The sequence below is a fragment of the Sitophilus oryzae genome, unplaced genomic scaffold, assembly GCF_002938485.1.
Source record: "Sitophilus oryzae breed Bouriz unplaced genomic scaffold, Soryzae_2.0 scaffold_465_pilon_pilon, whole genome shotgun sequence".
Classification (NCBI taxonomy): Eukaryota; Metazoa; Arthropoda; class Insecta; order Coleoptera; family Curculionidae; genus Sitophilus; species Sitophilus oryzae.
Window position 1 is genome coordinate 4,387,874 of NW_022147046.1, and position 23,238 is coordinate 4,411,111.

The window sequence follows — 23,238 nt, forward strand, 5'->3', positions numbered from 1 at the left end:
TAACTGATAATTTGTGAGATACAGAGGCCAACTTGATTTTTTTAAATACGGACCTGCATTTTTTATTCCGTTTTTGAAAGAACTCGGTCTCCTGAGTACAATAATATACCACACTTTATACTTTTTTTTGTTTTGTTTACCTTATCAACAACAAAACTATTTAATTTTTATTAAAATAATTTCAAGTCCTACTCTGGTTTTTCAAATTATTTAATCTGGTTATATTCATCGCAACAATATTGATCAGAGCTAATTAACATTGAATCAGGAAAATCCAGCAAATTCGAAGATTCAAATAAATTATATCCCGGTCAGCAATTTAAAGATATTATTTTTAACTTTTTTTATTGTGACTTTGAAATCTAAGTGTGCGATCTAATAATATACGTAATATTAATCGTAGTTATTATAAATAAATCAATTTCTACAAACTAGTTTCTAATGCTCTACATAAAAAGGGTTACCACCCTCCCTATTGCACAAATTTATTTTTCGTTCAATTTTATTTCTAGCTCTTTGAACTTTATTACTCTTATATGTATATGTCCGAATGCATTTTGTACTCTTTATTGAGAATGTTGAGATGTATTGATTTCACTTTTACAAATGCCGTGAAGTAATGTATTCATATACTGGTATATTATTTTTACTATTTTATTGCATTTGATTTTGCGTATTCAATGTTTTCCCCACGTCATTGTTAAGTTTGAAAGCTTATCAATATTGTAACGATGAATATATTAAATATTTAAAAAAAAACAGAGTCGGACTTGAAATTAGTTTAAATAAATTGTGTTCAAATGTCCCAAACAAAAAAAATATTAAGTGTGGCATACAAGTATACTCAGGAGACCGAGTTCTTTTAAAATCTGAAATAAAAAATGCAGGTCTGTATTTAAAAAAAACTAAGTTGGCCTCTCTATCTCACAAATTATCAGCTAATTTGAAAATCTAAAAATACCAGTTCAGCCCAGATCAGATAGCCCTTATAAAGTGGCTATGAGAATGTGCAATTAGTTTTTTGATTTTCTAAAAAGTAACGATAGGAAAAAATAAAATTGATTTTCCAAAAAATCCGTTTTTTCCAAAAAACTCAGGAATCCTTGAAATTTCTAAAACTTTTTGATGGCATCTTTGTGAACATCCCAAAGCGCAACTTTGCCCCAATTTAACCATGTTCGTATCTATTACGGTTACCGAGATACCAATGCTCGTACCTCGAATTTGTAGCACCCTGTATATGAATTGAAAAATTGTTTTGTTGATAGATTGTTTTAGAAAAGTATAATGTAAACTTGCCGTGTGCCTTTTGGGAGAATTCGTTTATAGCATAGCTTTTTTTAAAGATATTCATCGAGATAAGTTATTCTTAAAATATTTCAAAACCATTGTATTATCCAAAATAAATAAAAAGCCAGACGGGCATCTGTCTTTTTATTCATTTTTTTTTACTTTCATAATATTTGTGCATGTGCGTACACCGTTTTTTCCATATTATTAAATAAGTTTGTAAAGTCGAAGCCGAATTAAATCACAAGCAAGAAGCAACATCACTTGTTACATGCATCATCTATTATATTTGCAATATTTTGAAAAACAAATAAATGATAGAACTGTATATTTCTTTTTCTGGTCCCAAGTAATATTCCGATGAAATTATCGCCGGTAGTGCCAGTTACGATTCTTGTTTTTATGAAACGTAAATTGTGCATGTGCAATTGTATTCGTTCAAATGAACGAATCGTAGGAGTCGATTCAATATGAGAAATTGAATCGTGTGATTCGTTTCGCAAAAAAGAATCGTAATGCCTCGTAAATCGTAAAAAAAGAATCGTAATCACTAGAGGGTTCAGACGACAAAAAATATTTCATTATCACCAGATTTCAACATCGATATATTTCCATGTTGCCCATCTCTACCAACTGTAGCGCCACTGGCACCTTTTAAAAACGGAAAAACTCGGAAGCTCTACCGATTACAGTAAACTGTAGCCGCGACGGCCCTTTAATTTTCATCGATTTTCCAAACGGGAGGGGGCAGGATCTCGTGGTTTTCACCGCGGGACGCGGAAACGTGGAAAACTGGAAAACATTAAGGCGTCGGGACGCTGTGCGTACGTACGTAGCTCGTACGTCATCGTCGTCGAAAAATCGCGTAAAACAAGAATACGACACGGTTTTCTTTATTTTTTTGAATGGACCGGCCGTTATGAATGGGAACAAAACAGTTTTTTATTGAAATTTTATTGACTTTTCAATTAGAAAAATTAATAATGAAAATGTAGACAATTATGCTGTTGAATACAACTGTGTTCTTTGTTCAATTTTAAATATTGGAATAAACTTTCTATGGTAAGTTTGTATACGAAAATTGTTCATATTTTTGATCCAAATTTATAATAGGTATATTAAATAAAATAAAGTTATCACACACTACGCTTTATTAAATAAAAGAAACGTTTTATATAGGAAAATTAATTATTTTATTCTGCTGCATCCTGAATGCAGTTGACATGAACAAATTTATTTTATAATATTTTATTGATAAAAGCGTTTATAATCTATTTTAATACCGCTGTTATTATATTGTTGGTTTTTAATAATTTTTAAATAAAGAAGTATAAAAGGCTTATTTTAAGCTGTTTTTTTTTCGCGGATTATTTAGATTAATTTCTGAGGGTTCTGTTGATTTTTCTTTATTTTTGAAAGCACCGGCCGTTTATGAATGGAAACAAATCAGTTTTTTTTCTTAAAATTTTACAGACTTTTTAATTAGAAAATTTAATAATGAAAATGTAAACAATTTTGCCGTTAAATACTACCTACTGTTTATTTTTAAATATAGGAATTAGTGTAGGATTAGTACATATCAACATAGGTTCGATTCTGCTTTGTTTCGTAGCTACATGGTTGCAGATGGTCTTAAAGTCTTAGAGTATTAAAGTCTTAATACTCTTTCGATTTATTATAATTTTCTTCCAAGTACTTTGAGCGATTCGAATGAAATTTTGAGGGTGAAAGTTACTATAAGTGCTACATATTTTAATGCTAAAAAAGTGTCGATAAATTTATCAGGGACGTGCATATGGGTTATCACCAGAATTGTTAAGTAGTTGATGAAGCAAAAAACTACGCCAAAAGCTACGCGTAGTTTTTTGTATATACTACGTTTTCAAATTTTAAAAAACTACTTTTAAAAACTACACAGAAACTACTTTAAAAACTACCTACAAAAAATATAGTAAAACATAAACAATTTAGATTTTAAACTAAAATCAAGCCAAATTCTTATCATGGAAGTATGAAGTTATATTATATTTGTATAAGTTAAACAACATCAGAAAAAAAAGACAATTTTTTTTAACAAAAGTATATTTTCTATGAAATACAAAGTAACATTGAACACAAAATAAACTATAAATTCTTATGGAGAAATTCTCCATAGACATTGTCCAGGAGAATATAATATAGGTAGGTATATCTTTAAAAAACAGTAGTGGTATATAAAACATAACACTTCCAACCCTTTTTAATTACTAAGTATCAAAAATATCACATAATAAGGAACAAATTCACAAAATATAGATTTTTTATTTCTTAAAATGTAACTACTTGTGACATGTAGTAAATGTAGTTTATTAATTACTACGTGTAGTTTAACAACCCTGATTATCACTGGAATATTTTTCAAAAAAATACATGTACGCCACTGACTTTCCTTTTGATATCAAAATTGTATACGCCGTTTAATGCTAATTAAGAGTTATCTCTTGATATTTTGTCGAATTTGGCCTCCTTGATGAGATAAACGCAATGCTATTAATCAAAATTATTGATCTACAGCTATTAATCACAACATTAAAATTAAAATAAATATAAAATTAACAAATTACATATATATTTTACCTAATTTAATATTAAATATTATTACTATTAGATATTATTACTATTAATCCAACCTACAGTAATTCCAAATAAAAAATAATGGTACACAAATGGCACAATTTAAGATAATTACAAAAAAACTAATTTTAAAATATTTTAACATCCTATCACTCTAAAACTATGCATTTCCATACCCATGTTTATAGGAACTTTTTATCATATTTTTTGATGAAGAATCAATGAGTACTTATTTAAAACTTTCTCAAGTTAATGATATTAAAATTTTTTAAAGATTGCTTTATGATTACGCGATTGCTTTTTATGATTACGCGACCCATGTGAAATTGTTCATATAAGCTTATGGTACTTGCTCGAAGTCGCGGACGGTCCGTCGCGGACGCTCCGCTCCATCTGAAAGCGCTATTAGACTTGGGTCAAGGTAAATTATTAAAATTGCGTTTATCTCATCAAGGAGGCCGAAATCGACAAAATATCAAGAAAGAACTTTTAATCGGCATTAAACATCTTACACTATTTCGCTAACAAGAGAAGAAAAGTCAGTGGCGTACATGTTTTTTATTTCAGAAAAATATTCCATTGATAACCCATATGCACGTCCCTGGTGAATATGTCGATGTTTTTTTAGCTTTAAAATATGTCGCATTTATAGCAACTTTTACACTCAAAATTTCATTGGAAACGCTAAAAGTACTTGGAAGAAAATTATAATAAATCGAAAAAATATTGAGACTTTAACACCCTGTAGCTACGAAACAGAGCAGAATCGGACGTATGTTGATATGAAAAATATCTCTTATTTTTACATGAGGAATTTCCCCACGAGAGATGGCACACATGTTTTTTGAAACAACCTGTATAAACTATACAGGGCAATAAGTTTTTAATTCCTATGATATATGCCTAGAAAAAAATATAGAATACACGGAAAGAACCTGTATCATGTTTTCCTCTGAATCCTTCATATGGTACCTATATTAAATATAATAAAAATGTTTTATTAAACAAAAGAAACGTTTTATAGGAAAAATGCCCAATTATTTTATTCTGCTGCATCTTTAATGTATTTGGCACGAACAAATATATATATTTTAGAATATTTATTGACGAAAGTGTTTATGAATATTTTTAACATGTATTTTAATATCGTTCTTATTATATTGTTGGTTTTTTCATAATTTCTAAATAATGAAGTATAAAAGGCTTATTTTAAGCTGTTTTTTTTCGCGAATTATTTAGATTAATTTCTGAGGGTTGTGTTGATTTTTCTTTATTTAAGCAGCGGCCGTATATGAATGTTTCTTAAAATTATTTTCATTGAGTTTTGAGGATTCTGTTGATTATTCTTCAATTTGGAAACGACGGAGACCGTTTGTGAATGCAGAGAATGTGAACAACTCAGTATTTTTCATAAAGATTTTATGTTTTTTTTAAATAGGAAAATTAATAAGAATATGATGACGATATATCGATAAATTGTATTGCGTTCTTTGATTCTTTGTTTAAAAGTTTTCAATGATAAGTTGATCTACCGGGTGCGTCTCAAAAGCGGTCACCCCTATAACTCCTTTATTTTTTCAGATAAAAAATCGAGATTTGGTATGTTAGTATATGACATAAATTAGGATTGCCATATTCAATTGTTTTTTGTTTCTTCTTCAACTTTTCAACTTCTTGTTTCACCAGAAATGACTACATGCAACTTTTGATTTTTAAATGGCACCCTTGGTATTTTTTTACTTTATTCGGTAGAAACTGTCACTCTGAATAGAATGACATATGATATGTCAACTTTGGACATTTTCGATTTAAAAAAAAATGTATTTTTAGAAAAAAATAATATAGGGTAGATTTAATAATTTGATAATAAATCTCGTTTTTTATCGGAAAAAATAAAAAAGTTATAGGGGTGGATCACTGCAGTTATCGACTTTTTCCAAAAAAAGGTTTTCCTATTCAAATCGCATTTTTACATATATGGCGTAGGTATAGGCTATTCAAACAGCAACAACATTTTTTATTTTATATAAGTAAATCACTTTTTTTGTAGGAAAAATTAAAAACATATGTCAAAGTTATTTTTTAAAAAAGCATTCAGTTTATAATAATGTTTTTAACAGTTTTTCATTTTTTCCACCGTGTGCTAGATATACAGGGTGGCGCCTCTCATACGCCGCGGAAGCTCCAAGGAGAACGGTAGTTTATATCGAAATGAAATTTTGGCAGCATATGTACATAGGTTAACTGAAAGCATTTTAGAAAAATATATTTATAAAATTATACAGGGTGTCCCCAAAAAAAGTTACACATCAAAGTTGTGTTTTTTCTAATGGAACACCCTATATATTAATTGATTTTCGGATTCTAGGAAAAAAATAAAGGTGAGTTTTATTAAAGAAGCATATACCTAAAATCTAAGGATTTTGACACATTTCACATTTTGTGAAAATAAAGAGTAAATTTTAAAGTTCGTTAACAGCTACCTAAATTTTAGTTGACCTTGTATAGCCTGATATTTAATTACAGTAACCATTGTATGTTAAACCAAATTGAAATTCGACCAGAAAAGTTATACAGGGTGAGACAAAATTAATATGGAACATTAGTCACTTTTAAAAGCAAGTTACTCCTTTATTTTAAATGGAACACCCAGTATATTATTGCGGTGTTCAATGGGGAATTTATATATCTTTAAAATATTATTAAGGTTGCCTACCAATCAGACAAAGATTTTCCTAGATATTTTAATTTTTATGATTTTGCGTCAGTAGATCTTTATTATTTGAAAAAAATCTAGGTGGCTGTGATATACCTGTTGTTAATTTAACAAAAATTAAAGAGTGTAGAGTAAAATACTCAACGGTAATAAAAATATACACGTTTAAAACATATTTTAATTATTACAGAATTAAAACTAGATATAAACCTATAATTATATGTGCCAAAAATTATCTAGATGAAATCAAATGTTCAAAATGCTTCCTTCCCTGTTAACTGTATAAAATGATTATCTTTTCAAAAGGATCTTTTCATTTTAAAAGGCATATATGTGGAGTTCTACTTCGAAACGCAGCTACAATAATTTCTCTCATGTTGGTCGAGTTTTGTAAACACTGTCTTTAACATATCACCATAAAAAAAACCCAGACGATAAAATCAAGAGCATTAAATAAGTATACTAACAAATAGAATCATATCAATTCTCTCTGATGTAGAATAAGTTTGCATTTTCGGCAAATTTCTGAGAATTTTTTTTTTAACTGACACAAAATGATAACTAGTTGTTAAAGTTGGACTAATAGACAGATATGTTGAAGTAACCTAGATTTTATCAAATAATAAAGATCTACTCAGATCAAATCATGTAAATGAAAATATCTAGGAAAATCTTCATTTGAGGGGTAGGCAACCTAAATAGTATTTTGGAAAAACATATGAATTCTCCATTTAATATCGGAATAATATACTGGGTGTTCCATTTAAAATAAAAGAGTAAAATACCTTTGAAGGTGACCAATGTTCAATGTTAATTTTTTCTCACCCTGTATAACTTTTCAGATCAAGTTTTAATTTGATTTAAAGTATAATAGTTAATTTAACTACATATTAGGTTATATCGCTTTTATTATAATTTAAAAATTGTTCTTTATTTCTAGAAAATGATAAATATGTCAAAAACCTTACATTTTAGTCATATACTTCTCTTATAAAACTCACCTTTATTTTTCTCCCAGAATCCGAAAATCAATTAATATATAGGGTGTTCCATTACAAAATAAATAACTTTGATATGTAACTTTTTTTGGGGACACCCTGTAGAACTCTCTATATTTTTAAAAAGTGCTCTGAATTAACCTTTTGGCGCCACCCTGTATTTTATTCCAATTCATCTTTAATGCAAATATCAGAAATTATAGTTTATTTTGCAATATTTATTGCAAAAGCGTGCATTGATATTTAACAGGGATTTATGCAATTTATATCGATAAATGTGTGTCATTTAATATTTAATGTTTTAATTGCATATACATAATATACAAATGTAAAATATAATGGCCTTATTTTAAAATGCATATAACGGATGGGTCTCAAAAGTGTATCACCCCTATAACAATTTTATTTTTTCGGATAAAAAAATTAGTTTTGGTATGATAGTATATGACATAAATTAGGACTAATTGACGTATTCAATTGTTTTTGTTCATTTCCTGTTTCACCGGAAATTACTACAACTTTTCGGTGTATTTTTACTTTATTCCATAGAAAATCACACTCTCAATGGAATGACATATCATATGTCAACTTTTAACATTTTCTCTTAAAAAAATCGTAATAAAATTTAAATTTCAATATAGAGTGTCATGGCTATGTTAAAAACACTAATTTCGAATCAAGGAGCCTTGGAAAAATTGTTTTCATCGTCTAATGTTTTTCGGGTCATGTCTGGCCTGTTAAAAGATGTCCAAATTGTATTTTAATCATACCTCATTTTTTTTCAAATGGATCAAGGGCAGCTCATTAACATATTTGGAAAAAGCATTTTTTTTAGGAATATTTTGATACCACAAACTTGGTATTTCGAGTCAAATTGTCGTTATGAACCGCATAACCAACATAACAATTTCAAATAAACAATATGCGAAAATGCCTAAAGTTGACCTATGGTATGACATTCTATTCAGAGTGTCATTTTCTATGAATAAAGTAAAAAATAACGAGGGTGTCATTTAAATGTCAAAAGTTGTTGTCATTTCCGGTGAAACGGAAGTGACCAAAAACAAGTGAATACGTCAATCAATCCTAATTTTTGTCATATGCTAACACACTAAATCTAGTTTTTTTTATCTGAAAAAATAAAAAAGTTATAGGGATGAGCCGTTTTTTACACTCACCCGGTATATTCTATACGGATTATTTAAAATTAATTTCTTGAATTTCTCTTTTTGGCTTTAATACCCTAATTATTACTAAGAACCCTATTTCAGTTTTAGAGACATTGAATAATAATCATATAATTTTAATATTAACATTTAAAAAAATGCAATAAATGTAATACTTATTATCTTCAATAATTTTGCTTTTGGCTGAGTTTAAAAATTATAACAAATATTTAATGTTTCTTTTAGAAAGAGAAAGAATGTTTGTTTTGTGGAAAAACAGAATGTCACAGTATTTTTTAATTTTTATTGCTATTACTGGCCTGGAATTTTCCAATAAAATTAACTAGGTTTAACTGATTTATTTAACACTTAGTTATTATTAGATATCCCCAAAAAATCTTTACTGTTCCGACATAAAGCTTAATTAAATATTGATACGAAAAAATATATTTTAGGACATAATCAAATTTCTTTTATCCAAACTTTCATATAAACGTCAGAAGTAGGTGAAGCATGTTACATTATTTATTAACAATTTATGATTATTCAAAGCAATTCTAGTCTATTTAACCAGAATAGACTGAGACACAGGGCCTATTTTTCATCTGGTCGGGCCCTAAGGCCCAAGCAAAAATTCGGGCCCTCTTTTCCAATAAAATTCAAAAATTCTCTTGTTAGTTTAGGTTAAAAAAATAAAACAATTATTTTTATTTTTATTTTTTTAATAATTTTAAAAAATAAATAAATATTATTATATTCAACAAAATAAATAATGAAAAAAAAAATTATATCAATCTAAAGCTTATTTTATTTAATTCTATTTTCCTTATCAGAGGTAACTGTTTTTTTCTCTGCTATGTAAATTTACATTTGAAATTATGAACATTTTACAACCTTTAACGGGCCCAAGGCCCGGGCCTTATAGGCCTTATGGTAAAATAGGCCCTGCTGAGACATCAGAACAAGAGGAATAGACGAAATTCTCTGAACAGACAGAGACCAATGGAGAATGGAAATCAGAACAGGACGAAGAACATTATAAACTGATTGTATATAAATATTTTATTCTACTCAAACACAAATTCACTTAATACACGTCTGAAATTAATTAATATTGCAAACCTAAAGTACTGGTACATTATTTACTAATAAGTCATGTCATATAATTGATCCTAGCTTAATTCATGAGTGACAGCTAAAACAGCTAATTTATTATTCATCTGAAAATTTAATCGAGTTTTCAGAAATTAGTTAATATTTCCATACCAATTAGCAAAACGATAATTAATATTTAATAACCACTGTAATGAAATTAGTTTGAGATAAGAGTTTTTCAAGGGGAATAATAAGATTAATTTCTTCATATATTTCTTTTAATTCTTCATTTTTTAAATTTGTCCATGGCTATTATGTAAGGGGAATGAGAGAGAGAATCTTTTTTGCCGGACCCAGTCTACTGCATTCTACCGCATAATCGAAAAAAAACCTCGTCAGCGATGGCTATGAAATGAAGATCACTGTCATTTTATATATAAATTTATATGGGAAATGTCATCGATAGTCATTTCCTAGCCAACTGGGCGCATTGTGAATGATCGTAAACTAAAAAGTATAAAGTGTAATTGAAACCACTAATTTATTTCACTAATTGGGAGGTTCTGAATGAAGCTTAAAAATGTCCACCACTAATTTTGACTTTCTCAATGTTTAGATTCAAAAATTAAAGGAACAAACTTCTACGCAAATTAAAACCAGTAATTTATTCCACTAATTACGAGGTTCTGAATGAAGCTTCAGATTTTTTAATTTTCCGCTATGACTATTGGTGTAGAGGATGTGTTTTTTTGTTATGGGATATTCTGAATTTATTTAGTATAAACTTTTTTTCGATAATGCAATAATAAAAATCCCATTTATTGTCAAATTCTTGGCATACCGTGTAGATGCATCTACACCTACAGACGTGTAGGCACGTGATACGTGACATGCGATCGATGATCGTGTAACAAACCGAACATTGCTGCATTATCTTCTCCTATAATAAACCATTTGTCTCTAAACAGATGCGGTTGAGCGATAAGATCAAACATTAATTGGCCCGTACATTTTGATTTCAAGTGTCGAATGCAGAACAAGATGCATTAAGCCATATTATACAGGGTTATACATTGTGTCACAATATTCCGTGGACATAGAACTATTACGTATTTTTGGAATCAAAAACAGTTCATTGGACACAATTTAACTCTATACAAAAGTGCTTCGTTTTCCATTAGAGGGCATCAAAATTTTATAAAAATAAACACACGTTTTTAGATATTTTAAGAACGGTTATTCCGATTTATATATAAGTGCCTTAACATTTGACTTTCACAAAAATCAAGAAAAAGTACGGGAAAGGTGAAAACTACCCCCATCCGTACATAAATTTTAGTATAAATATTTTCGAACTCAACAGACGACCGATTTTTTTTCCATAATGTGATTCTTCTAGTATTTACTACATTTTTTGTCTCTTATAAAATAACGCTATCGCGCATAATTTTTGAGCAAAAAAAACATTTTTCCAAAGCTGACTGTTTTGTTTTTTTAATATTGATCTTCTATATTTAATAAGTCAAGAAGTTTTGATGTCATAACCGCGTGACTATGAAAAAGGAAACCGATATCATCTGCATAATTGATATCTTATTCTAACATGCTAAAGGGAGTCCACCATATTCCACGATGATTCTTGGAAATTGTTCTCTTTCAAATATCACCTAAAAGAAATGGCAACAAGACGCAACCCTGTCTCGCCTCATTTCGAATGTTGATGGATTCACTCCGTTGATTCTTATACAAGACTGCACATTGAGCCTCACAATAAAGCGCCTTTATAATTTTTACAATTTTATTAAGAATACCAGCTCTGCTGAGGGCTGTCCAAACAGACGACTGGTGTTTTAGGCTATCAAACAAACGCTCAAAATTAACAAATATCAGGAATAAAGGGGAACGCCATTTTAATGATTGTTCAACGAATATACGGAGTGTATTTATGTGATGAGACCTAAATCCTGCTTGTTCTGGACGAAAATGCGGTTCTATACAGCGTCGCTTTTATGTATGGAAACGGTCGATTATTAGCGAGATTATTAGGTAAAATATAGGAGGTATCGCAAAAAGTTAATCAACGAAATAAATATATCAACGAGGAATAAATTTAAGTATACAGGGTCGTTCATAAAGTCGTGGCACATCAAAGTTTCATTTTTTTTAAATAGAACCCCCTGTATATTATTACATATTTCAATTCTTCCTTCAATCCTAAACAAAAATCGAAATACACACAATGTATGTAATGTGTATGTAGGTGTATGAAATACCTCAAAGCGACCGTTTCCGAGTTATTGACTTTTGAAAATATCACTTAAACAATTCGATTTAATTAATTTCGATGTGTTTGGTTTGATTTAATGATGCCATTCTGCCGAAACTATGATACTGTTGTAATAGGTTTTTAAATTCCTATTAGCCTTGTTTATATATGTATATTCTTAAAGTTGATCAACCGACTAGACAAAATGTGCTGCCAACTGGAGGACAAATCGTGAACCTTTCGGGGCGGAGTCAAAAATATCGATTATTTTCGTTATTTTCCTCAGAGTAATGTAATAAAATAGCCCGGGTTTCTGCGAACTTTAATAGTGATCAGCTGATCAAGCAATTTAAACGAACCTTTTATTTTATTGTAAATTGTGGATTATTTTTGCCTGTTATTTTAAGAATTCTAAACCGTATTAACAAAGAAATTATTATTTCGATATGTTGGTACATTATTTATAATTTATGATAATGCTAATTGTCGTTAATTAATATTAAAAAAAAGTTACATACCTATTTTAATTTGATTTAATGCAGGTTTATAAAAGAATCATTTCATTCTTAGATTATTTTATTCTAAATTGAGTGCTTACGAATTTTACGATATTTTTTTTTTGAAAACATAAAACTTTTTACATTTTTGATGCCAACTAACTGGCATGGTATTATTAGTATGGAAATTAGCCAAGAAAGAAAAGAATTGGCTATAACTTGTAATTTTTCGAAAAAAACATATACCTATATCGCTGAAAAGCTTAAAAAATGGCGCTTTTTATGAAGTCATGGCCAACTATGGTTTCCATTGAAAAAAAAAACATAATATTTGTGTCATATGTCAAAAATGACAGGCTTTAGGAAAAAAAAACAGAAAACACAAACTCATTATTAGGTATGTGATTATCTACAACTTTTATCTGAAAACTTTTTGTCTAAAATACCGTATGATCGAATAAAAATGGCGTCAGCGATGCCTATGAAATGACGATCGATGATATTTCCCATATAATTTTACATATAAAATGACAGCGATCTTCATTTCATAGCCATCGTTAACGCCGTTTTTATTCGATCATACGGTAGATTATAATGGAATTAGAGACAAGTTTTAAAATAGCCAAAATTTGTTTTTTTCGAAATATCTAGTAAGCCTTGAACTTCTCCGAAAAATCCGAAAGGCGCATATTTACGACCCTACAAAACTGCAATTATTCTTTCCCCATTTAACCGACTCTCTATCTCCAGTAGTTTCCGAGATACCCATAGAGAACATCGATCGTAAGAAACTCACCCTGTATAATATTTAGAAACTAATAGAAACTAACTGTTATTATTATTTGACTAGATTAATTTGATTAATAAGACTCGATTAATTTAATTTAAAATAAATTTGATCAGATTTTTTTTCGTATATTCTACTACCAGAAAACCAAAATTATATGATAACGCACTTTTCAACGAAGTTGAAGGAAGATATAGTGTATCTATCACAATACTTAATAGAATTATTACAATTAGAAGAAAAACAAAAAGAAAAAATACCCAAATACCTCATCTACAAAATAAACTAATATAATCTCTTATAAAAACACTACACAACTACTTCTTGTATTCTACACTGAAAAAATTATCAAACTTACTAATTAATCAAACAAAAAGAAAAAATAACCAAATTATCCCTTCACCTACTACTTAACTACAAAATAATAAACTATAAAAACACTACTAAACTATTTCTGGTATTCTACACTAAACATTATAATTAAACTTAATAAAATTAATCTAATTTTACACTACAACCACTACAACTACAAAAAAATAAGAACATTTTTTAAAACTAGAAGAAACAGAACTTCGATACGTGCGACCAGTATAATAGATCAAGCGAACAAAGAATATAAAATACTTTAAAAATGTGCATTCAGAAAGAAAAATATCTCGAAAATTATCTAAACAAACATTTTTTTTTCTCATCAGTGAAAAGCATCGGCCTCGTCGGCCTTGCCGAATTTGTCGGGTATTTACAATGGTCGAATTGTATAATTACCAGCTTTTAATAGCATATCTAATAGACAAAAAGTGTCTGGTCGATTAGTAGCCAATTGGCACAGTCCGAAAATTATCGATTTTTATTTTCTCTGTTTTTATTGGTCGCTTCAAAATTCAGAGTAACAAAAAATATTTTTCTGTAGTAAAAGACTGTGAAATACGCCCCGCCATCTGGTGCTTTACATCCATAAACGTCTTAGGTTGAGCTACTTTAAAAATTCATATACAAGGCTATTAGCTACTAGTAAATTTAAGTATACAGGGTCGGTCATAAAGTTGTGTCACATTAAACTTTCTTTTTTTTAAATGAAACCCCCTGTATTTATTGCATATTTTAATTCTTCCTTCAATTTTAACCAATAATCGGAATACACAATGTATATAATTTAAAGAATTGAAATGTTAAACGAAAATTTTATAATTTCCAGATTTGTTATACTTTCATTTTATAGATATAAATGCTAACTTGAGAACTAATGTCAAATATTATTAAGTATCACAGTTTCGGCAAAATGGCATCGTTAAATGAAACTGAACATATCGAAATTAATTAAATCAAATTGTTTAAGTTATATTTTCAAAAGTTATTAACTCGGAAACGGTTGGTATGAGGTACATTGTGTGTATTTCGAATTCAAGAATTGAAGGAAGAACCGAAATATTCAATAATATACAGGGGGTTCCATTTAAAAAAAATGAAACTTTGATGTGTCACGACTTTATAACCGACCCTGTATACTTAAATTTATTACCCGCTAATAGATATTTATAAACCCTATAACTCTTATATTTAACTTTTTACGGTACCTCCAATATTTTACCTAATAATCGACCGTTTCCATACATAAAAGCGACCCTGTATATTTCGCTAACCTTTAAAGGATGACCCTGGCAAGGATTTTATTAATAGTATTATACAAATAATGTAATGCCTCTCCTATTTTGGCATTCCTAGAGGCCACTTTTCTTTGGGATCTTAATTATGAGACCATTCTGTCATTAATGATTTTCTCCCAGGTCCATGAAGACTCTAGAAGAAGATGAAGTAAGTCAGTGAGTAGGCTGATATCAATTTGGAATATAGCTGAAGATAAATTGTCGGGACCAGAGGCCTTACTTAATGATCTAATGGCTTCTTTTCAGTCCATTTTGTGGGGGTAGTTGCAGTGCCGGCGGAAGGCAAATATTGAGACCGGGCGAGTACCCTATCTGGCCCCCCCCCCCCAATGTTATTATAATTCTCTTTTTCTCTTCTTTCAATATTATCCTTTAACAACTAAGCATATTTTATGCTACTGTAACAATAAATTTTCACTTAAAGACACTTCAAAATTCTTCTTTTCTTTTAATCTAAGCCTGCGGTTGTTGTTTTTTGTATACCGGGTGCGTCTCAAATTGACTCACCCCTATAACTTTTTAATTTTTTTACATAAAAAACGAGATTTGGTATGAATAATAATGTATATGACATAAATTAGGATTGATTGACTATTCAGTTGTTTTTGGCCACTTCCTGTTTCACCGGAAATAACTAAAACTTTTGATTTTTAAATGGCACCTCGGTATACTTCTACTTTATTTGATAGAAAATGACACTCTGAGTAGAATGACATATCATATGTCAACTTTTGATATTTTCGTCCAAAAAACATTATATTTTAAATTTCAATCTAGAGTGCCATGGTTCTGTTAAAAACACTAATTTTTAAACAAGGAGCCTTGGAAAAATGGATTTGATCGTCTAATGTTTTTCGTGTCTTGTCCTGGCCGGTCCAAAAGATGCCAAAATCGTATTTTTAATCGAAAATATCAAGACATGACATATGTCATAAAGTAGAAATATACCGAGGGTGCCATTTAAAAATCAAAAGTTGTAGTAATTTCCGGTGAAACAGGAAGTGACCAAAAACAATTGAATACGTCAATTAATCCTAATTTATGTCGTATACAACTTAACAAGTATAGCTAGAGACGTGAGAAATATAAAATAAGAGACGCCCCTCGATGCGCAGTGGACAGCACACAAATTTGCTTTAATCAGATTTTTCGTAGCGTAACTGCATCTCTCTTCCGCCAAATGCGTTCTCTCTCTATCGTGTGCGCGACCGGTGCTATCCCCAAGTCTCTTCCTATATTTGTCAAACTGTACTAACATACCAAATTTCGTTTTTTTTTCTGAAAAAATAAACAAGTTATAGAGGTGAGCCACTTTTGAGACGCACCCGGTATATAGAGTTATGAGAAATATAATTCGAACTTCGGAAGTCTCGTCCTGGTACAAGTAATCTTTGAAAATATTAGTATTTAGTTTCAAGCAGTTGCATTATTTTTCTATAAGAATTTAAGAAAATTTTCTTTTCTTTTTCACAATCAATTATTTCGTCCACAATCAGTTTATGATCAAATACAGTTTTGTGGGCTTTAAAATGAGGTTGAGCCAGTGATTGAGATGCATTCCTTTGTCTTGCTCTAATGAGAAAATTCTACGATTCTGCTACCATTTTCAGTGTATTATTATACACATTCAATTGGGAAAATGAAAATCAACAAAAGATTGATAAATTTTCCCACTACTGTTAATAAATTAATTTAACTAATGAGGCAAACATAAGCTTTTTTTGGATAATAAGGATATCGATATATAATTTTAGGGTACATCAGGCATTAATAACAAATAAAAGGGTATTAGAAAAAGTGCGATTTTGAGCAGTCAGTCTAAAAGTGTCAATTGTGCTGGCTCTTGACCCAAAACAGTTTGTTTAGAGAAAATTTATAAAAACAAGAATTATAGAAAGAAAGGTAATTTACAAAAACTTGATAGTTTTTGAATTATAAGTAAAATACCGCGAACAAATCAGATTTATATTTTTTATTTTATTTTGTTTAAGATTTTTCCACGAAAACGAATTCGCAAATCCCAGTTTCGAATAGAGCACCCAAAAAACATATAGAATGGAAGAAATTAAACGAATACGAATTTTTTGAGCATAATTTCAGTAAACTATAATAGGATACGTCTAGTAGTGTTTATAATGTTTAGTCAGATATTCTTCCCTATGTGGTGTGGTAATTGGTAATACTTTAATGTGGAAATTGATAGTACCGATTAATTATTGATCTGGTCATTCGTTACTCTTTGATTAGATTACCGGTTTTAAATATTTTCGTTGCCGTCGTGGCGCCCCTCGGATACGGCGCCCCGGGCAGCCGCCCGGCCTTTCCGCCGGCCCTGGGTAGTTGTAATGGGTTTTCGTTTTTGGCTAGAGGTGGCGATGTTATTCATAAATTCATCATTTGTATTTCCAGTAGTTTTACACTTAAGGATTCTTTTTAAACTGATAACTGGTCCTTTTCGGGACACCTGTATACCTTGTGGTGCATCGGAACGCGGGACAAAGGAAATCCCATGTAAATTTTAAAAAGGTCAACTATTAACTCCTCAGATGATTTTATGCAAAAACTGTATTAGACTTTTTTGAAGTGGCGTTAAAGTTGTATGTCTAGAATTCAGTTTTATTTCAAATAGGCGTTTAAAAGTTATTTGCAAACATCTATCTTCAAATTACTAAAAATTTATAATACGGCTCAGAGAAAGCTACAATTAAAGTACCAGCAAAAATATGATTTTGTCATTGTCAAATTCGATGTCACATTTTTTTGTTTACAAGAATTTATGTTGTTTGAAAAGGGTAGTTAATTTTTTTCTGAATTGTAATGATCACCTACAAACGAATTAGTTGAACTGAGGATAGTATTCGCGGTGTACCATTCATTACTCGATCACTCACAGGCTTTGCTCACATACATACATCCACAATAAGTTAACAAATAAAAGAAATATTTGTAACTAAAGGAACTTTATTAAACTATGCTAAAATTAATAAAATGTTTACATAATCCCCCATTCACAGCCAAACAGTACCTCAAATGATTGTGAAATTCACGCCTCACAATACAAAACTGTTAAGGGCAGTACCTTTAGCATTCCACGATGTCGATTTCAGTCCATCTAAATTTCTGTATTTAATATGATTGAGCTCCACAGGAAGAAGTCGTTCGGCGTAAGATCCTGTGGTCTTTTCCTACTGTATCTCCAATAAACGGGAGTCAATGTTTTTCTTTTCTTTAACATGAAGAATATTCAAGTTATTGTTGTTTTCTTCCTGTTCAATTATTTTGTCTTTACACTTCCATGTGCTTAATACCTTAGTGTATTTAGTTTCAAACCTCTGATTTATTCTTTAAACTCAAACAGGTGACTTATTTGGTACAGGCTTTCCGGGTACTGAGCTGCGAACATATCTAACACAGCGGGAATACTATTTCCAGCAAAATGCCGTTTAACCATCGTAACTTTGGTAATTATGCAGTATAGGTGTTTTTCGTATTTTTAGAGATTTCTCAAAAATTCTTTTTTGACGTAATTCTAGAGACCAAATACAACACAAATCCGTGTGCGCACGTTGAAATTTTTTTTTAAATAATTTATAATTTACATATTTATTATGAGAAAAATTATACTTACGGGACGGGGGAGAAAAAAGGGGTGTTTGGGCGGGGTACTGCAGAAGGCCGCCGGGAGACACTGAAAAGAGCATTCCACGTCACTAAGGACACTAAATCACCATAAAAATGTGCAAAAAAATTGTTAAACTATTGCAAATTTGAAAGTAATAAATTCAAAACGACATTTCGTCCGCCATCAATCAATTGACATTTGACTGTAACATTTGATACTTTGACACCGTCTCACAACTGAAAACCAATGTTGCCAAACGTTGATCTATCCCTTTATCTATCCCGTAAATTACAGTGACAAGCGCTACAGGTTCTAACACGCTTTCGTAGGTCAGCAGGTTTTCCTCCCTTTTCCTTGATGTCCGTGACTGATGAGGCCATCGTTCGTTTATATTTTACGGGATAGATCAACGTTTGGCAATATTGGTTTTCAGTTGTGAGACGATGTCAAAGTATCAAATGTCACAGTCAAACAAATGTCAATTGATTGATGGCGGACGAAATGTCGTTTTGAATTTATTACTTTCAAATATGCCATATTTTAACTATTTTTTAGCAAATGTTTATAGTGATTTAGTGTCCTTAGTGACGTGGAATCCTCATTTCAGTGTCTCCCGGTGGCCTTCTGCAGTACCTCGCCCAAACACCCCTTTTTTCTCCCCCGTCCCGTAAGTATCAATTTTTTTTATAATAAATATTATGTAAATTATATTCGTATATTCCACGTCACTAAGGACACTAAATCACCATAAAAGTGTGCAAAAAAATTGTTAAACTATTGCAAATTTGAAAGTAATAAATTCAAAACGACATTTCGTCCGCCATCAATCAATTGACATTTGACTGTAACATTTGATACTTTGACACCGTCTCACAACTGAAAACCAATGTTGCCAAACGTTGATCTATCCCTTTATCTATCCCGTAAATTACAGTGACAAGCGCTACAGGTTCTAACACGCTTTCGTAGGTCAGCAGGTTTTCCTCCCTTTTCCTTGATGTCCGTGACTGATGAGGCCATCGCTTCGTGAGCGAATGGTCCGTGGTTCATATCTCACGCCGGACCAGAACTTTTTTATATTTTTTTTTGCTTATAGCAAAAAAAAAATATAATTGTTATAAAAAAAATATTATAATGCATTGGTTTCACTCTTTTTGGTTGGATTGGTTTAGTTATTTGGCGGGTTGGTTAGCGTGGTTATTTGGAAGGTGTTAATTTCCTTAATAACGTTGCAAACCCAACCATATGAGTATTTGATATTTGCACCTAGCGGCAAATTTAATGTACAATTCCATCGCGCGACGTTTAACCAACTAACCAATGAACTAACACCCTCCAAATAACCACGCTAACCAACCCGCCAAATAACTAAACCAATCCAACCAAAAAGAGTGAAACCAATGCATTATAATATTTTTTTTTTATGCTATGCTCCCTTCTTTATATTTTACGGGATAGATCAACGTTTGGCAACATTGGTTTTCAGTTGTGAGACGATGTCAAAGTATCAAATGTCACAGTCAAACAAATGTCAATTGATTGATGGCGGACGAAATGTCGTTTTGAATTTATTACTTTCAAATATGCCATATTTTAACTATTTTTTAGCAAATGTTTATAGTGATTTAGTGTCCTTAGTGACGTGGAATCCTCATTTCAGTGTCTCCCGGTGGCCTTCTGCAGTACCTCGCCCAAACACCCCTTTTTTCTCCCCCGTCCCGTAAGTATCAATTTTTTTTATAATAAATATTATGTAAATTATAAATTATCTAATTTTCAACGTGCCACCCGGATTTGTGTGTCACACCCGGATTTGTGTTGTATTTGGTCTCTGGAATCACGTAAAAAAAGAATTTTTAAGAAATCTCTAAAAATACGAAAAACACCTATACTGCATAATTACCGTAACTTTTTCACAAATCTTAATTATCTTATACAAAATTACTCTATTTTGTACCTTCAAATTTTTGCAAGCAAAATTTGACAATGACATATCACATTTTTGCTGAAAGCTACAATTAAAATACCAGCTGGGCCGTATTATAAATTTTATTAATTTGATAGAGATTTTCGCAAATAACTTTTAAATTACTGTTCCACATGTGACGAAATTCTAGACAACAGTACAACTTTAACGCCTCTTAAAAAAAGGGTAATACAACTTTCGCATAAAATTACCTGGGGAGATAATATTTGACCTTTTTAAAATTTACATGGGATTTCCTATGTCCCGTGTTCCGATGCACCACACGGTATGTGCTTATTCAATTAATTAAGATTTTTTTTAAGACAGATCACTTTTTTATAGTTTTATACCTTCTTTTATGACTAACCTATTTCGATGGTCGTAACTCGTAACACAAACCAATCAAACTTGTTCAAACTAGTAAATTAAAAGCCTTTTAGTATTGTCAAGAAAAATGGCGCATCCGCCAGAAATTAAAAATGTATTACTGGTTGCCTGCACAACCGCAACGTATCCGCCAGAAATTAAAAGACTTTTTCAGGCGCCATCTTTTAGTCAAGTCGAGAAGTAAGGGAATCAGACAATAGAATTGTCTGGTATGAAGAAGTACGCTTTCCGAGAATTGGAGAAGTTTCGAGAAGCAGTCAATAGAGTATATAAGCCGGAGCCATCGACAACTGAGACAGTTTTGAAATTTGAATATACCGCGTGGAAATTGAAAATCGGACAATTTGGTGAAGGAATAGTTAGTTTGTTGTGTGTTATAAGTTAGTAATTGTGTATAAAGTGAGAAAATAAATTCGTTTAAGTATTTTATCGTGAGTTTAAATTAGTGGACCCACGGAATCCCGTAACAATTGGTGTCGGAAGTGCGATTCAAGAGGATTTTAAGAAGAAATTAAGTGGATTGGAGGATTTTAGACCGGATTAGAGTATTTTATGGTTGGTACAAGGGAACAAGCGAAGAAAATGGAGGAAGTAAGCAAACTATTAGGCGATTTTATGGAGAATATGAGAAGAGAAAAGGCAGAAGAACAAGAGAGGCTGCGAAAAGAAAAAGCAGAAGATCAAGAAAGACTCCGTAAAGAACGAGAAGAAGAGCGAGCCCGACTAGAAAAGAGAAAGCAGAAGAACAAGAAAGACTCCGTAAAGAACGAGAAGAAGAGCAGAGCCCGATTAGAAAGAGAAAAGGAAGAGGAAAAACTACGACGTCAACAAGAACAGGACCGGCTTGAGAAAATTTTCGAAGATTTGAAAGTTCAACGACAACAAGAGAAACAAGAAGAACAGGACCGGCTTGAGAAAATACTGGGTAATTTGGAAATTCGTTTGGAGGAGCGACGTCAAAAAGAAAGACAAGAAGAACAGGACCGTATTCAGAAAATTTTAGAAAATCAAGGAATTAGACAAGAACGGTTGGAGAAAATTGTTGAAGATTTAGAAGTGCGTCGCCAGAAAGAAAAATTTGAAGATCAGGACCGTCTTAAGAAAACTTTGGAAAATCAGGAATTTCGACTACAGAAGAATTTTGAAGACCTGGAAAAACGACAGGAGAACCATTTCCAAGAAGTTGTAGAAGATCTGGAGGAGCGCCTTCAGCAGAAAATGGAAAAATTGGAGATGGACCTACAGAAGACCAAGGTACAAGTAAGGACACCTGGCGTTCATGGAACTGCGAACCTCAAGGCCCCGACCTACGATGGACAAACCACCTGGACGATGTACCACCGCCAGTTTGAAGCAGCGGCTGCTGCCAATGGATGGACTGACCAGGAGAAAGCAGCGGCACTCGTCATCGCGCTGCGTGGCCCTGCCCTGGAATTGCTACAAACTATTCCTGCAGCCCAACAGCAGGAATACGAAACATTGGTTGCTGCACTGGACAGAAGATATGGCGACCAACATCGACGCCAACTTTACCAGGCCCAGATCAAGACACGCCTGCAGAGGTCCGGAGAGAGTCTGCAGGAATTTGAAGCAGACTTACGTCGGCTGGTACACCTGGCATATCAGTAGCACCGGAAGGATTTAGGGAGGAACTCGCTGCTCAGTGCTTTATCAGCGGACTGAAGGACAACGAATTGCAGAGGGCGCTGCAAATATCCCGATTTTCTACCAGCAGCGAAGCACTGGTCAGGGCGCTGGAAATTGAAGCTGCCTTTAGCGCCATCCCTAGACCAAAGATAAGATCGGTAACGGTCGAGGAACAGCCCGGAAGTTCTCACATACGTTTGGAGGAGATGTTTAGTAAACTATGTGAGTTACTAGTGAACAAGAGTAGCAACAACACCCAGACAGAGAACCATAGAAGATCCCAGGACATAAGGTGCTTTAGATGTGGCAGGAATGGCCACATTAAACGGGATTGCCGCGTTCAAATGCGATCCCGTTCACCATCCAGAGAACGTAGGCACCAGGAAAACTAAAATCAGTCAATACTAAGGGGCGAGTATTGACTGGGGAGAACAGAGCCCCCAGGATTTTTTCCATTAGGAGTCTGGGAAGAACCGCTGACAGTTTAGTGATCGACGGGAAGGTCAATGGTAGGAGAATCCGAA

General features: G+C 31.8%; 1 protein-coding gene across 2 annotated transcripts in view; it reads left to right on the top strand.

Annotated features, from left to right (window-relative positions):
• Positions 1-20,270: 20,270 nt before the first annotated feature.
• The window catches only part of LOC115885933 (dexamethasone-induced Ras-related protein 1), a 66,801-nt gene continuing 63,833 nt past the window's right edge, over positions 20,271-23,238 (top strand). For both annotated transcript variants that reach the window (XM_030904965.1, XM_030904966.1), the window contains exon 1: positions 20,271-20,434. The gene's annotated coding sequence lies outside the window, so the exon portion shown is untranslated. The remainder of the gene's footprint in view (positions 20,435-23,238) is intronic.